The following is a 15,551-nucleotide window of genomic DNA, read 5'->3' as shown; positions in this document are numbered from 1 at the left end:
GTATATTTATTTCCACAGTGCTGTCCGTAAATTTTGAACCTTCAAATTATTTTGCCCAGAATGACTCAGCAAAAAACCAAATACTTTTTAATCCCGTAGAATGTATATTAGCAATAATAATGAAAATTTATTGCAAACCGGTTTAGGGTTGGTTTGGGTCCCAACTTTAAAGCGTATTTCGTAGCAAATTGAGTTAGGCCGAAAAATTAGAATCGTATGCATAATAAATTTATAAAAAATATGATTGCCATTTGGATTGTGTTCAGCTGATCGCTCACGCTTTTTTTTTTTCTTCTAAGCAATGGGGGGATAATCTGCTCAACAGACGCCGTGTGGGGTTAGGGACCTTGACCTTAATTTTGACTATAAGACGATTTTCCATGATAGTATGATTTTAAATCCATGTGTTTCATATGAAATGTACCTCAAATTTATGCAATTATTTAAATAGTAGAACATTTTACAAAGTGCTTAAAACATGCATGGGAATTAAAATGCAGTGAATACTTGAAGCCAAATTTTGCATTTATATACGAACGAAAACGGGTTTTCAATTTTACAATTGTGTTGGGCAAATTGAAGCGAATAAATGCTAGTAGTGATACAATGCACAGTGTACTACTTTGGGAGGAAAAATGGATGCAATTCAACCACGATCGAGTGGGTTTGAAAAATACGAATACGAAATATCTCGTTTAAATATCGATGTCGCCCTAAAAGCCATTGATAATCAAATGTGTAGCTTGTAGTTACAGGGCAAACGAATGAACTAACAATGCTGCGAGTAAGAGAAGATCTTCCTCTTTCTCACAGTGAGAAATTTCGTCATTTTAGCGCTTTTGATTATTTATGCTTCCTATCATTTCGATGTCTTCTTGTTTTTCTAGTTTTCCGGTGAGTAACTGCGCTTGTTTTGATTGATTCAACCTTATGATCTATCCCCGTAAATGTGAGATAGGAAGTTTATTTTTTAAACTTTTCAACACACAGGGTTGTTGTCCTTACAAAAGTTGTAGACATTTTTTTATACTGAACTCATTTGTCAAAGACTCCAAGTTCATAATTTCATTACTTTTCAAGATGTAATGTATTAAATTGAAAAATCAAGACTAGTATTTTCTAATGTCTACCACGTTTGCTGGCATGAATTTTCACTAAAAAGGCTATTTATACTTCGGTGTGATGCAAACGCAATTTTTTTTTTTTTTTTTGCTGAGACGCATTTAGAAAACATGAAATAAACCATGTTTATTTCTTTTTTTCGTGATTTTTTTAAAACAATAACGCAATTGTTTTGCACCATAGAGAGTAGCAGTAAAACATTAAAAAGGTAATGTGCGCATCGTACCTTCGTGCTGTTCGTATACGAATTCTCTCTGCTCGTGGAAGTTTTTTTTTTCTAATTATTTAAAGCAATACAACAGTTCTCCTCAGTGTTACAAAAGCAGTAATTTTAGTGCCAAAATAAAAAAACGTATTTTCAGTGCTACTTAGGCCCTTGGGGAGGGGGTGCCAAGGGGCCCCCGAGGAACCAAAATTAAGAACAAAAAATGTTTTGAAATTTTCCGTAATCCGGGGGCAAATTGATCACTATTTTACAACTTTTTGTTGTGTTAACTTTCAGAATTCAAATATTGTCAAATGAAATGCAACAAAATCAGTACTCCATTGATCATTATCAGTTTATGAAATCGATTTTTCATGAAATAGTATTAAACATATCATAAAAATAGCTTTAATATCAAAAAAATAAAATGACACACTGGGGCGAAATTGATCACCATACAAAAAAGCAGGTTAACTAATAAAAAATATCCCTATCAACTAAATTTGGGTCTCCTAAATCTGACAATGATGTCAAAATTCTTACAAGTCGAGTATTTGATCATTTTATTGCAAAATTAAACTCTGAAAATCTGCCTAGGCAATTTCCCTTGAAATAAGCACATTATTTGAGAAATAACGTTTTATGGGCAAGAAACTATACTTGCTATGCTGTATGATATCAAAAATGAGTTCAGTAGTTCATACTTAAGCTTTCACAACATTTTGAACACTCTAAGTTGACAGATAGGCACAGCACCAGTGGATTGTTTTGCTCCGACATTTTCAACTGTATTGCTTACACCTACAGAAAGTGTGAATAGTTCTATGCAAAACTGACACTAATAAAAATGAAATAGTTCAAAATCATCATTAGACATCTATAAACCAGAAAACATGGAATGTGTGTGGTGCCAACGCAACCTTCAGCATCCTTGGGAGGAAATGTTTTTTGGTACCGACCTGATCAAATTCGCCCCAGTGATCAATTTGCCCCCGGACTACGGTACCTTTCAATATTTTCTCTTTAGACATTTGAACATATAATTCAAACGTATAAGGCTAAGTAGCCCGTCATTCATTCAAGCAGACATTTTGACATTGCAGCTCGCCATTTCGAAGTAATAAATTTCAATCCTCATAGTTCATGGGATCGTACAAAAATGACGTCTATCATTTAAGGGAGAGGGGGGGGCTGTTTGGTTGGTCTACGAAAGTGTGACAGTGCGTGCATTAGGTATTGGAAAACGCTTGACAGAGGGGGAGGAGGGTCTAGAAAGCCCGAAAAACGATGGACGTCATATTTGAATCATCCCCATATTGATCCGAAAAAGTGTCACTATATGCGCTGACATGCAGATAGTGTGCTGATAAGCAAATGAAAAAGCGAATTCAGTACTATACCATTCAATTCCACTAGAATTTAGTAAACGGCATTGAAGACTGCCTTACAGTTGAGGTCGAAATAAGCGTATCTGTCAAAGGATACAAACTCTAGTCGAATAAAATGGTATAGTGCTAAGTTTGGTTTTCCATTTACTTATAGGTGTTGAACTAAACAGATCGAAGATTTATTATGAGTTTGATGATACTTTTTCAGATGCGTCAGGTGACATGATTTAGCATTAACGACATATAAAAATTTCAATGACGGCCTACTTTGCCTTAAGTCAACTTTCCAATATTTAAGTGAAATGTCTTTCCTTACCTAATATCAGAATCTCACAGTATGATTTGGTCAATGATTATACTTCAATATTTTACAAGAAAACGTGAATGTTAAGCCAAAATCTTCAAAATTCTTTTCTAATTATTAAAAAAATATTAAAAAACAAAAGTTTTTAAAAAAATATTTGAATTAAAAATGCACCTCACGCTTTTGCAGGATCTTTAAAAATATGGCCAAACCTGTAAAGCACTGCTTAATTCAAAGAGTTTATTGGGTTCCTATCATAACTTTGAAATTTAAACATATTTGCAATTCTATCAGAAATCTGAAGTGTAAGGGAAATTCTTTTGTGACGTAGTAGTCAGTATTTAAAAATACTTTTCTATTTTGTATGCCATAGTTGATGAAGTTTTCTTTGAATTCAGTATAGGCTTAGCTTTACTTCAGTAATGACTAGGCTTTGAATATAATCCATAGAATATACAGTACTGGCAAGAGAAAAAATACATAAAGGCCGATGTTCATACAAAATGTTCAAGTTTAGGGAACTGTATAACAGCTTCTAACAAACCAATTGACTTGAAACTGAATAATATTTAATAAACAATTAGCAATTTGATTTATGAGATACTAGATGAATTCAATTCAAGAGTTTGGACTTTAAATTTTTTTAAAAAATGCCAATATTTTTAAATTGGACATGCTTCTGCAAATTTGTTCACTTAGATGAAATGCAAAAAATTGTAGAAGATTGTACTTATCGTAAATCATTTGTTTTCTAAATATGTGAGTATTAAAATTTAGACGTTTTTGTCCAAATGGGCAAATTTTAAGAACTCAGACGCTTTTGCATAGAATTTGATAAATTATTCACAGATCTAATTTGAACTTGCAGTTCAAATTCCATGCAGCAACATGCGGTTCAAATTTCAGCTCAATCGGTTTGCTAGAAGCAGAGATGCAGGTCTCCAAGCTGGACCATTTTGTATGAAAATCAGTTTTTGTGTATTTTATTCCTGCCAGTAGTGTAAATACTTTTTTTCAACCCGACACAAACTGGAAACTTGTACCAAATAGAATCAAAAGGAATTTTTGAGAGAAATCGGCTTTGAAGATTTTAAGTAATTTTTCACTCCATACAAATTATATGGAAGCTTAAAAACGAGCCGGTATTTTACGAATTGTAATTGTTTTGGGCAGAATTGGACGGAAAATCACCTAAATACACTATTGAAAAGCTTGAAAACAGTTGATTTTTTTTATTGTATATTGTTCACAATTGAAAATGTCACTTAAACCACTTTGCATTTTGGTTGAGGCGCTCATTGGTGGGTGGATCTTTGGACCGTCCGTTTTATTCAAAACTAACATTTAATACGTTGATTTGTGGAATCCCAAAATATGCTGAATTTTGTATAATAGAGACCCCTTTGTGAGATCTGACCTGGCCCCTTCCGAAGCCCAAATCCAGCACTGGTGCTACAACATGCTCCAGCAGTGATGCATTTGAACGCGTTCAGTTCATTTTGTTGAACGCAGCGATCAAGTATGCTTGAACATTGTGCAGTTCAAAAATATGAACCCGTGCGAGCCGAAAATTGAACCCAATTGATTTAGACTGATTTACGCCAAAAATCTATGTCAAAGTTATGTTTTTATATGCATAATATTAAGAGCTGCACGCTTTTTCTATTCATGATAAATTACAACAATTAATACATTCAATTCCCAAGTGGAAGCTTCAATCATATTTGCGAACTGAACGGGCCGTTCTTGAGCAACGGCAGGCTCTTGCTCGTAAGTTCATTGACGACTACGTTCAAGTGCAATTTTTGCTCGGGATCCGTTCAAAATGCAACACTGCTTTCCAGTACTATTTTTCTACTATTTGCACACGTGCCTTCGATTTTTCGTTGGACCCGTTAGCGAAAACTAGCAATGGTAATCCTTCTTGGATACCGCCTTGGCAAAAAAAAATCTCTTAGAAGCTCACTTCTTTTGTTTATTCACTAAACATGGTAGCAACTACAAACAAAAGTTAGGGTGAATCTCTGAATTCACAAATTCCTTCCAAAAGTAGGTTTCAAAACTGTCACTATGGGGCTTCATACAAAATGGAGGCCAAAAATGTTTTATTGGTTTTTCTGCTCTTTTTGATAGTACCGTAAAACGGGGTAACTTTGATAGTTTTTTTTTTTTTAAGAAAACTTCAATATTTATGCATGCTGTTTCAAAGAATTACAATTTTTATTTTTAAAACAAGTACTGACACCCTAGTTTTCGATTGCACTTGATATATTGCCAAAAGATTCATTCTGAATAAATACATTATTTTTCATTTAATCGAAAGTCGGTTTTCTGTTTTGGGGTAACTTTGATAATGGAGTATAAATCGAACAAAATTGAATAAATTACGGAACATTTATAGGGCGTTGCATACCTCTAGGCGTTTTTTTTTTCTGTTCGGAACGTAAACCACTGCGACCAATGTTTGATCTATTGTAATATATCCCGTGTCCTTTGTGTAGTGCATGTCGTTTTACTTTGTCACTATCGAGAAGTGATAAGGCATTCGGTTTTCTTACAGTTGTAATTCCTAACTTGATCACAGGAAGGATTCAAAATGAAAGGTTCCTACCCTTCGAAGAGTGTGGTGCATGCACTCTCCAGAGGCGCGCCCCTTTATCAAGTAAAATCGGATTCCTCGATAAAACCAAGAAATTACACCGATATTGTTCATGCATCAGAATCCTAGTCCTTACTTCTTCAAACTAGAGAACGAAATAAATTAAAGATTAGAAAACAAATTGTTGAATTCGGCTCATTTTTTTTTCCTTGTCTCAAGATCATTCTCGGCAACTGGGAAAACCGAGACTTGTCACTTTCAACAAGGTTTAAAATGTAACAAGGACTAAAAATGTTCCTTTGATTACTATAACATCCTGTTCTCTTCGTTTGAAGCAGTCAGGACTAGGGTTCACTGGTAGACCTTTACCCCATAACGCACCACGAAAAGGTGATCTACCCGCGTTATGGGTCAACCTCTAGGCGTTTAACGCTATATGGAAATTTCTGACTTAGAATTCAATAATGGTCCCAGTTTGTAAAAATGGTTTTCGTTAAGAGATTTGAGACCGAATTCATGCTCTACTATAACTAGGCTGTCTTGGATAAGTGACGAACTCATTATGACTTTATCAAATAGTGATCGTAGAACAGATTGTTTGTATGCGCTATGCTAAAATCTTGTATCTTTTTAATATTTGCATGCAAATCCTCAAATGCACTTGATTCCAATGAAAATAGCTCTGACATGAAGTGTCATACTAATACACTTTACTTTTCTATTCGTTTTTCTTAACTGATTGACAGAAACTTCGTTATTTCGATCAATATGTTGTGGGTCTCGCACTATCAAAGTTACCCTGTTTCACGGTATTTTAGTAAGTTTAGCATGACATGAGTCGTATTTATGTATTTTCATCGCATCCGGGAGGTGTTACTAGTATTTAATCTAGTAATGATTTCTGAACAATAAACTTGATCGTTTGTTTTTAATTTTAGGGGCAGATCAAATGCAAATCAAAACTAGAATAAGGATGCTATGCATAAAATTGAATTGGAAAGTTGGAGATGGAAGCTCCACCCCCCTTCTAGCCAAGATTTGACCCCCCCCCCCCCCTATTTTTTCAAATAGGTTGTACAAGAGTATTGTTTCATCAATCAAGTTTTTTAGTGAAAAATTATTTGTATACCAATTTGTCCCACAAAAATACTATCGGCACCTCAAGTAGGTATGAAATATCTGGCTATCAAATAGTATGGTAGGTATGGTAGACACGTTATTCAAAGCAAATTATTTTCGATTTTTGGCCAACACTTTCCGGTGAAATGGTTAATGCTGATAATTGCATCAAAATGAGCAATCAGTTCGATGCTTCAGACCAATTTCCTGAATACCAAATCGAAGCAGTCTCTAGTAAAGGCTTTTTGACTCAAGTGAGGAAGCAAGGAGTACCGCCTATCGTGGTCAAATGTTCCGGATTTGGGGGATTTACGCAGGAGATCTTGAACTCCATTAGGGGAATCAATGTTTCCTTCCAAATCGCAAAGAAACGAAACTCTTAAAGATCGCAAACGTCTTCTTTAACGTCTCTGTAAGTGACCTGAAGAGATCAAAAATGGAATAGCTGATTTACTTGGATTTTCATGAAACGTTGCCCTTATCAAGGAACATGCTCTACACTTAACACGTATTTTCTTATTTATTTTTTTCGAATATGTACTTCGTAAAGCAAGATGTCGTACATATATCGTGGTGAATGAAACCCATCTAAAATTTATTGTCTTCTTGCATCTCTTTGTTAATGCAATGTTCTATATATGTTTAAGCGTTTATTATGTTCAGAGGATAGTGGTTAAAATTAGATACTATTTTGGTCCACACTAATCAGTGTAATCACCAAATGATTATTTGGTCGAATTTGCAAAAGTCATTAATATTTTTCAAAGTTTTTCTCTAGTTTCTTCCAAAAATATCGACATTTTATAAACTAAAATAATATCGTCAAAACATTGCATTCCAATTAAATACCATATTTTTTAACCTAACACGTTCGATCGTGATTGAATTGCCGTATTTTCTTCCAAAATAGTACACTGTGCAGTGGTGCGAGGACTTGTTTTGATCCCAAGAACAACGCAAAGACCTAATATGAAAAAAAAGTCCCATAAAAAATCAGGACAGGTTTGATGCTATTTCGAGGGTGCAACTTCGCTTAATGTTTTCATTGCAGATTGATGTCCATGGAATCAAGCCAGTTGAGTTATTTATAGGAAATGATAGTTTGAGATTGGGCCAGTTCCGAAGCATCAGTTGTGCCCATATATCTTTCTTGCGTTACGTGCCTACTGGTAAAGAGCCTATTTCTCAGCTTAGTGTTCTTATGTGTTATTAACTCATTTGACCATTCTTGCATTCGAATATCGTGTTTCTTGGACAAATGAACTAAAATAACATAATTATTCGTATTACTGTTTTGATGCATATCACGGACAACTTCAAATTTTGGACACTGTACTTTGTACGGGAAACATTTCACACGAAATGTTCAAATTTTTGTCATTCATAAGTTCTCGCTTTCCAGACTCGTTTTAATAAGCATTTTGCAAAGATATCTATTAAAAAATTGCCTTACACCGACTCGTTAATGCTTCCAGTGGACTATTTGCCCTTTGAAGGAAGCACCACACTAGACAACGGACTAGCATGCAACGCCCAGTGGCACAGTCGAAAAACCCTCCTGACGAAAAGTTTTCCGGACTGAAGCGGGAATCGAACCCACACCCCTTGACTCGATGCGGCTAAATGCTTGGTAACACTAACCACACGGCCACGAAGCCCGACGTCTTTTTAGTGGTTGGACGATCCAAGTTGATAATTTGGCGTTTATATTTATGATTTTCGTAAGATGTCCGGAGTTTGATTCTAAGTGTCCGGAATATGAGAAAAAAGTAAAGATGCGTCCGCAATAAAAATCATGAAATGTCATCAATTCTACTTATTTAAAATTATTCATGTTGCTGAATCAAAACCTTCATTCATCATTCTATAGTTTGAAAGCTGTTTTGAATGCTTGATAAGGAGCTGAAAGTGTTTTAAAAGCTTGATAAGGAATGAATTGTACAGAATGATTTATTTTATATGACTTTTGATGAGTTATACTTCAATGAGGCTTTGAATGGCTGTAATATTAATCAAAATGGTGTAATTTTTTGAAGAACACACAAGGACTATTGGTAAAATACTCTTTGAAGATATTAAAAGAAGGAAAAATCTATATGCAAAATATTGAAAGCTCTGATCCAATTACTTATTAGCAGGATTTAATGTATTGATTATCCTAGAAGCAAAGCTTGAAGGAATGATTCAAACAGCAAAATATTGAATACCGTAATTTCGGGTGAAATTGATCACTTTTCACGGTTTTTCTTGTCTGATTTCTATAATGTTGCAATTTCAAACAACTGAAAGCAGGAAAACAAGTATGAAGGTGAGCCTCATTGACTCAAGTACCGAAATTTCCTAACATGTGCAATTTTAGCGCTAAAAAATATCTCTAAAACAAAAAATCGAGAGATCTCATTTCGGGGTGAAATTGATCACTTATCAATGAGATTGTTGTTAGTTTTCAAAACAACTCTACATAATAAATTTTAGCTTCCTGAATCCGAATATGCTTGCCAAATTCTTAACAATACAATATTTATAGAAATAATGAATATTTAAATTTCAAGAATAACGCAGAAAGCGCCTAAAAGTATGCAATTTCCTAAGGAATTTCCTGATATCTAACAGAAATTCATTTATTTCAACCAAATCAGCGAATTGGTACGAGTTTTGGTTATACAATCTAGTTTGGGGATATTTCTTAAGTATACTCACAAATTTTTAGGATTATTCCATGTCAGAATCCTTGTTCAGAATCAGAAGTTTATTGACGTTTGTCAATACTGCACCGTACATGGTTTTGAAATTTTACATTATTTTCATAGAAATGAACATTTTTGAACGCAAAAAACTTCACAACACACAATTTGGACATACTTACGACAAACAACGTTCATTCACTGCAGGTTACATTGATATTTGTGCTCCATTAGGAAGATATAAAATCGAGTGACACAGTGATCAATTTCACCCTACTGATCAATTTCACCCGAATTTACGGTAACAATTTTATTTCTAAAGAACAGTCTATGTTTAAAAGAAGGCAAAATTAATTAACAGAGCAATAGAAGGTTGGACAACGAAAAAATACAAGTAAAAAAAATGGAAAAATAGTAAAACATGCGTTTGTTATCATCAGAGTAACGGCAGCAATCGATTTATTTTCATTCATTTTTCTTATTACTGATTACTTGGGCAAATTAATGTATTCATTTGTCAGTCTTTTATTTTCAGTAAAAAGTTCAACATCAGCTTCAAAACCAATAATGATAGGAACAATAATGCTCCAAGGAACAGCCGGTATATGGTCGGCGTTAAGTCAGAGTGGATCAAGTACATAAATTGGGAAAATTGGATTATTCTTTCATTAGATGCAAAATTACCTTACATCCATTTTACTTTGATCAGATTTGATGCATGATGTAAATTGCGAGAGATATGTTACAATTTTTTTTTTGCCTGATCAATAAAAATCCATAATAGTATGCAGTTAGAGTTGACCAAGTGCTTATTACCATAACAGCGAAAATGATCAGCGCGCTGAGGAATGCGAGGAAATGAATGACATTTCAAGTGATTTGTCAGACTTTTTCATATCGAATGATCTATCTTCCCAACCATCAATAGAAATTCTTAAATATTACATAATTCGATGCGTTTTATTTTGATGTTTTACCATTTACCATATTTGGATGGGTGGTCCGGAATTGCAACAATTTCTGTGCAGACAAAGTGGACCAAGTATCAAAAAGCAATAAACTGATTGATTATTTCATTTTTTTGAGTTTTCAGAGTCCTATAGAAGTTTTTGGTAGTTCTTTAATGTCTGTATGGAATGTCCTAGAACCCGCTTATTGGACCAGTGTATTTTGGCCGGTACTCAAGATTTTCAATTGGTCCACTCTGAATGAACGAATATTTGAATATTTCTAGTCTTCAACGCAAAACTTTAATTTTCAAATTATCATAATGCAACTCATTTTGAGATTGAAGATATGGATTATTGATGAATTTACGATACTGATGTCGAAAGATGTTGATAACCTGATTTTCTTAGAGATATGCTTCCAGTTTGACCATGCAAGCGTTAAATGATTGTTATTTTCCTAGAAATTGTTCAGCCATACTAAACCAAATCACTGAATGGTGGTCTTTAGTTCAGTCAGAGTGGACCAAGTGCATATAGTTCATCAACAAATCGTTCTATTAGTGGTTTGGATTGGGTTTTTCATGATTATCACTTTATATTGTTTGAAAGTAACACAAAGATGTGTAAAGATATTGAATCAAAATTCTAACGAGGTAAAAATAATACAAAGTGTTGGATTTTAGGCCCATTTTTCTCAAAATGTTCAAAGTGTCACTTGGTCCACTCTGACTTAACACCGACCATATGTAAAAGAAGGTTAAATTCATTTAAGTTTAAATTACTAGTTGTAATAACTATAACTGTTGTTACATCATATTAGAATAACCATTATTTGAGATAAGGGTAAATTTGAGATAAATATATCAAATTCAAATCAAGAAGGGTAATTTAGGCTAAATATGCCAAAATGTATTCCGGTAGCGCAACAAAAAAGAATAATTTCAAAATCGTTATCGGAGATCTCAACGCTCAGGTTGGCCAGGACGACGAATTAAGACCGATTATAGGAAAGTTCAGCGCTCACCAGCTTACGAACGAAAACGGCCTTAGAATGATTGATTTCGCCGCATCCAAAAACATGGCCATACGTAGTACCTACTTCCAGCACAGCCTCCCGTATCGGTACACCTGGAGATCACCCCAACAGACTAAATCTCAAATCGACCACGTTTTGATTGATGGAAGACACTTTTCGGACATTATCGACGCCAGAACCTATCGTGGAGCAAACATCGATTCGGACCACTACCTAGTGACGGTGAAAGTGCGCCAATGACTCTCCGTTGTGAACAACATTCGATACCGACGCCCGCCACGGTACAATCTAGAACGACTCAAGCTACCCGAAGTCGCAACTGACTACGCGCAAATCCTTGAAGCAGCGTTGCCGGAAGAGGGAGAGCTCATCGAAGCCCCTCTTGAGGACTGCTGGAGTAGTCACAAAGCAGCCATTAACAAAGCAGCGGAAGGTGCCATTGGGTTCGTGGAAGGAACTCGACGGAACGCTTGGTTCGACGAGGAGTGTCAGACGGTTTTGGACGAGAAGAATGCAGCGTGGGCGATGATGCTGCAGCAAGGCAAACGTGGAACGATACAAACAGAAGCGAAGACAGCAAACCCATCAATTCCGGGATAAAAAGCGCCACCTGGAGTGCGAAGAGATGGCAGAAGAGCAGCTGTAGCGTTCTCAAGAAACGCGTAAGTTCTACAAGAAACTCAATGCATCCCGCAAAGGCTTTGTACCGCGAGCCGAAATGTGCCGGGATAAGGATGGAGGTATCTTGACGAACGAACGTGTGGTAATCGAAAGGTGGAAGCAGCACTACGATGAATACCTAAATGGCGCAGAGGAGGAAGAAAGCAGGAGGAATGGCTTCATCAGTAGGGCGAATGAAAGAGACGTGCCAACTCCCACAATAGGCGAAGTTAAGGATGTTATCAAACAGCTCAAGAACAACAAAGCAGCTGGAAAGGATGGTATTGGAGCGGAACTTATTAAAATGGGCCCGGACAGGTTGGCCACATGCCTGCACCGATTGATAGCCAGGATCTGGGATACAGAACAGCTAGCGGGGGAGTGGAAGGATGGAATAATATACCCAAAAGGGTGACAAGTTAGAATGTGAGAACTATCGAGCGATCACCATTCTTAACGCAGCCTATAAAGTGCTTTCCCAGATCATCTTCCGCCGTCTATCGCCACTGGCTAGCAGATTTGTGGGAAGTTATCAAGCCGGTTTTGTGGACGGGCGACCGACGACAAACCAAATCTTTATGTTGCGGTTGATCGTCCAAACGTTTCGCGAATATCAAGTCCCTACGCACCACCTATTCATCGATTTCAAAGCGGCCTAAGATACCATCGACCGCGAAGAGTTATGGAAGATTATGGACGAGCATGGTTTTCCCGGGAAACTGACTAGACTGATCAAAGCAACGATGAATAGTGTACAATGCAGTGTAAAGATATCTGGTGCATTATCGGACTCGTTTGAAACACGCAAAGGACTTCGACAAGGCGATTGACTTTCCTGCCTCCTGTTCAATATTGCGCTAGAAGGTGTTATGGAACGGGCGGGCTCAACATGCGGGGCACGATCTTCAATATATCCAGCCAGTTCATCTGCCTTGCTGACGACGTGGACATTGTCGGAAGAACGTTCCAGGTGGTTTCTGAACAGTATACCAGGCTGAAACGTGAAGCAGATCGGTTTGGATTGAAGTTAAATACGTTACAGATGAAATATCTGCTGGCTGGAGGAACCGAGCGCGATAGAGCTCGCATTGGCAGACGCGTGATGATCGACGGGATGAGTTCAAGGTGGTGGATGATTTGTCTACCTCGGATTATTGATAACGTCGGATAACAACTGCAGCAGAGTAATTCGAAGACGTATCATTGCCGGAAGGAGTGCTTACTACGGACTCCACAAGACCTTGCGGTCTGGTAAACTTCACTTCCGTACTAAGTGTACCATGTATAAAACGCTGATAAGACCGGTAGTCCTCTACGGGCATGAGACGTGGACAATGCTCCAAGCGGACCTACAAGCGCTTGAAGTTTTTGAACGACGTGTGCTTAGGACGATCTTCGGCGGAGTATGTGAGAACGGCGTATGGACGAGAAGAATGAACCACGAACTTGCGCAACTCTACGGTGTACACAGTATCCAGAAAGACGAAGGGGAACGACACGAGCTAGGTGGTTTGACCAAGAGGAGCAGGATCTTGGAAGTGTGGGGCGATCGAGAAATTGGAGGATAACAGCCATGGACTGAGTTGGCGTAACATTGTGGCACAGGTCATGCCTTAAAGGACGTAGAGCCAGCAAAAGTAAAGTAAAGTATAAATAGCTGTCTACTACGGAAACACCGACCCTGACACTTTCAGATTCAGACATTGCTCCCTCTTTATATGCTTGGAAGCATGATGACTGTCATCCTACAGCAGTTCAGTGCACTGAAGGTTGATCACAAACATTACAATGTTTAAACATTTATCAGAACCATTTTAGATATGTTGACCACGGAAATTGACAGCAAAGCTTATCGATTGCATAATAACACACTTTTTGCGCGAATCAATAAATCTACCAACTTGAACATGGGCACATGACACAGGATAACCATAAATAAAAAATATTGAATCCGTGTTGGGTGATAATCTATCTACCCATAGGTTGACACATAATAATCTAAAGAGGTAAACTACAGGCACTCATGCGGAAAAAATATGGAATTCCTGTTTTCGACTGATGAATCAGTCCCTAAAGCAAAACAAAAGAAATTAATTCTTAATACACACAAATCCACAACAAATCGATATTAACGTTCATGAATCGATCTATAATGTTAAACACACAGATAAAATATCAAAATTTGATTGTAACCTATGCAATACGATCACTTCCGATATTGATGTGTTCCGGATTATGCACAAATATAGTGCACAAAATCACAATAAAATTCCGATTATTTGATCCGTAACGTCCACGCACTGCCACTCTACTGGCGGCGTATGCAACGGACTTGCCCGATGGTTCATACTCTGCTTGCGCAGATTCGTTACGGGCCAGAGTCGAACATGAGCAAAACAAAACAAAAACATAAATCGTAAGAGCACAGGCTCTCCTCGCCTTGCATATAACCAAATTGGCGATTTTTACTCAACAGTTCACACTGATCCACTGTCTTGGACATAGTAGTGATTTATTCATCCATACTCCATACTGATTGGCAAAATGGCATTCTTTGTTCAGGTTCACTTTATGATATCTGTCAACGATGGATTCAGCCTCAAAAAGAGTTTCTTCGTGGCATTGAACCACAGTTTGACCAGATTTCCTTCCTCGCGAAACCCGAGCAAAAGAAGACGGCAAATAAATGCAATACATGTTTTCATGAACTAATCATATTATGAATGATATGGAAGAAACCATATTATTCAAGAAACCATATTCAATTTAATAACTAATTCAGCCATACAAATTTACAGTGATTTCTACACATACCTTATTATATGAGTTGAGTCATAATAGCATAACATATTCTTTATCATGTTCATCTATGTAATACCCAACCCAAATGTAAGTCGAGGTATTATTGCTAATTTTGGTATGCGATTGCTATTAGTTTGGTATTTTCTTCTGATCGGGAAGTGTCCCATATGCTCCACCAGATTTGCTTGGTATAAAACGCTACCGGTCTTCGCAGATTGATAAGTGAGCAGACTGGGTAAACCCTAGCGCTTGAGAGATACTCTCCTATAGTATCCGACACGCTATGCGCCAACCGCTTTGGAGCTTACCGGTGCAGTTAAATCATACACAGGCTGACGCATATATCAAACTGGTCTGAATGTTTTAACATTTAGCAATTACTTCTGTTCGGTAAAAAAAAATTGAATAATAATTATTATTCGATTTTTTTTTTACCGAACAGAAGTAATTGTTAATAAGTTTATTATTAATAATAAAGTTAATAAGTTTATTATTAATAATAAACTTATTAACTTTATTTACGAGACTTTCAGTCAGCTACTGTTTAGTCCTCACTTAAATGTTATTTTTTGTCATTAGGTTATAACAATATAACATATTAATTGTCAAGAATATAAAATATGTATTTAAAGAAAAGATTATCTTTTGATGGTGAATAAAATATTGAATATTTTTTTAATAT

General features: G+C 36.4%; 1 protein-coding gene across 1 annotated transcript in view; it reads right to left on the bottom strand.

Moving 5' to 3' along the window:
* LOC5566989 (cytochrome b5-related protein) overlaps nucleotides 1–14,379 on the bottom strand; it is a 46,622-nt gene extending 32,243 nt beyond the window's left edge. The window contains exon 1 of the mRNA XM_021845406.1: nucleotides 14,261–14,379. The gene's annotated coding sequence lies outside the window, so the exon portion shown is untranslated. The remainder of the gene's footprint in view (nucleotides 1–14,260) is intronic.
* Between the last annotated feature and the right edge of the window lie 1,172 nt (nucleotides 14,380–15,551).

This window comes from Aedes aegypti, chromosome 2 (genome assembly GCF_002204515.2).
Source record: "Aedes aegypti strain LVP_AGWG chromosome 2, AaegL5.0 Primary Assembly, whole genome shotgun sequence".
NCBI lineage: Eukaryota > Metazoa > Arthropoda > Insecta > Diptera > Culicidae > Aedes > Aedes aegypti.
Note: the sequence above shows the minus strand (reverse complement) of the source record. Positions and strands in the feature narration are given on the sequence as shown.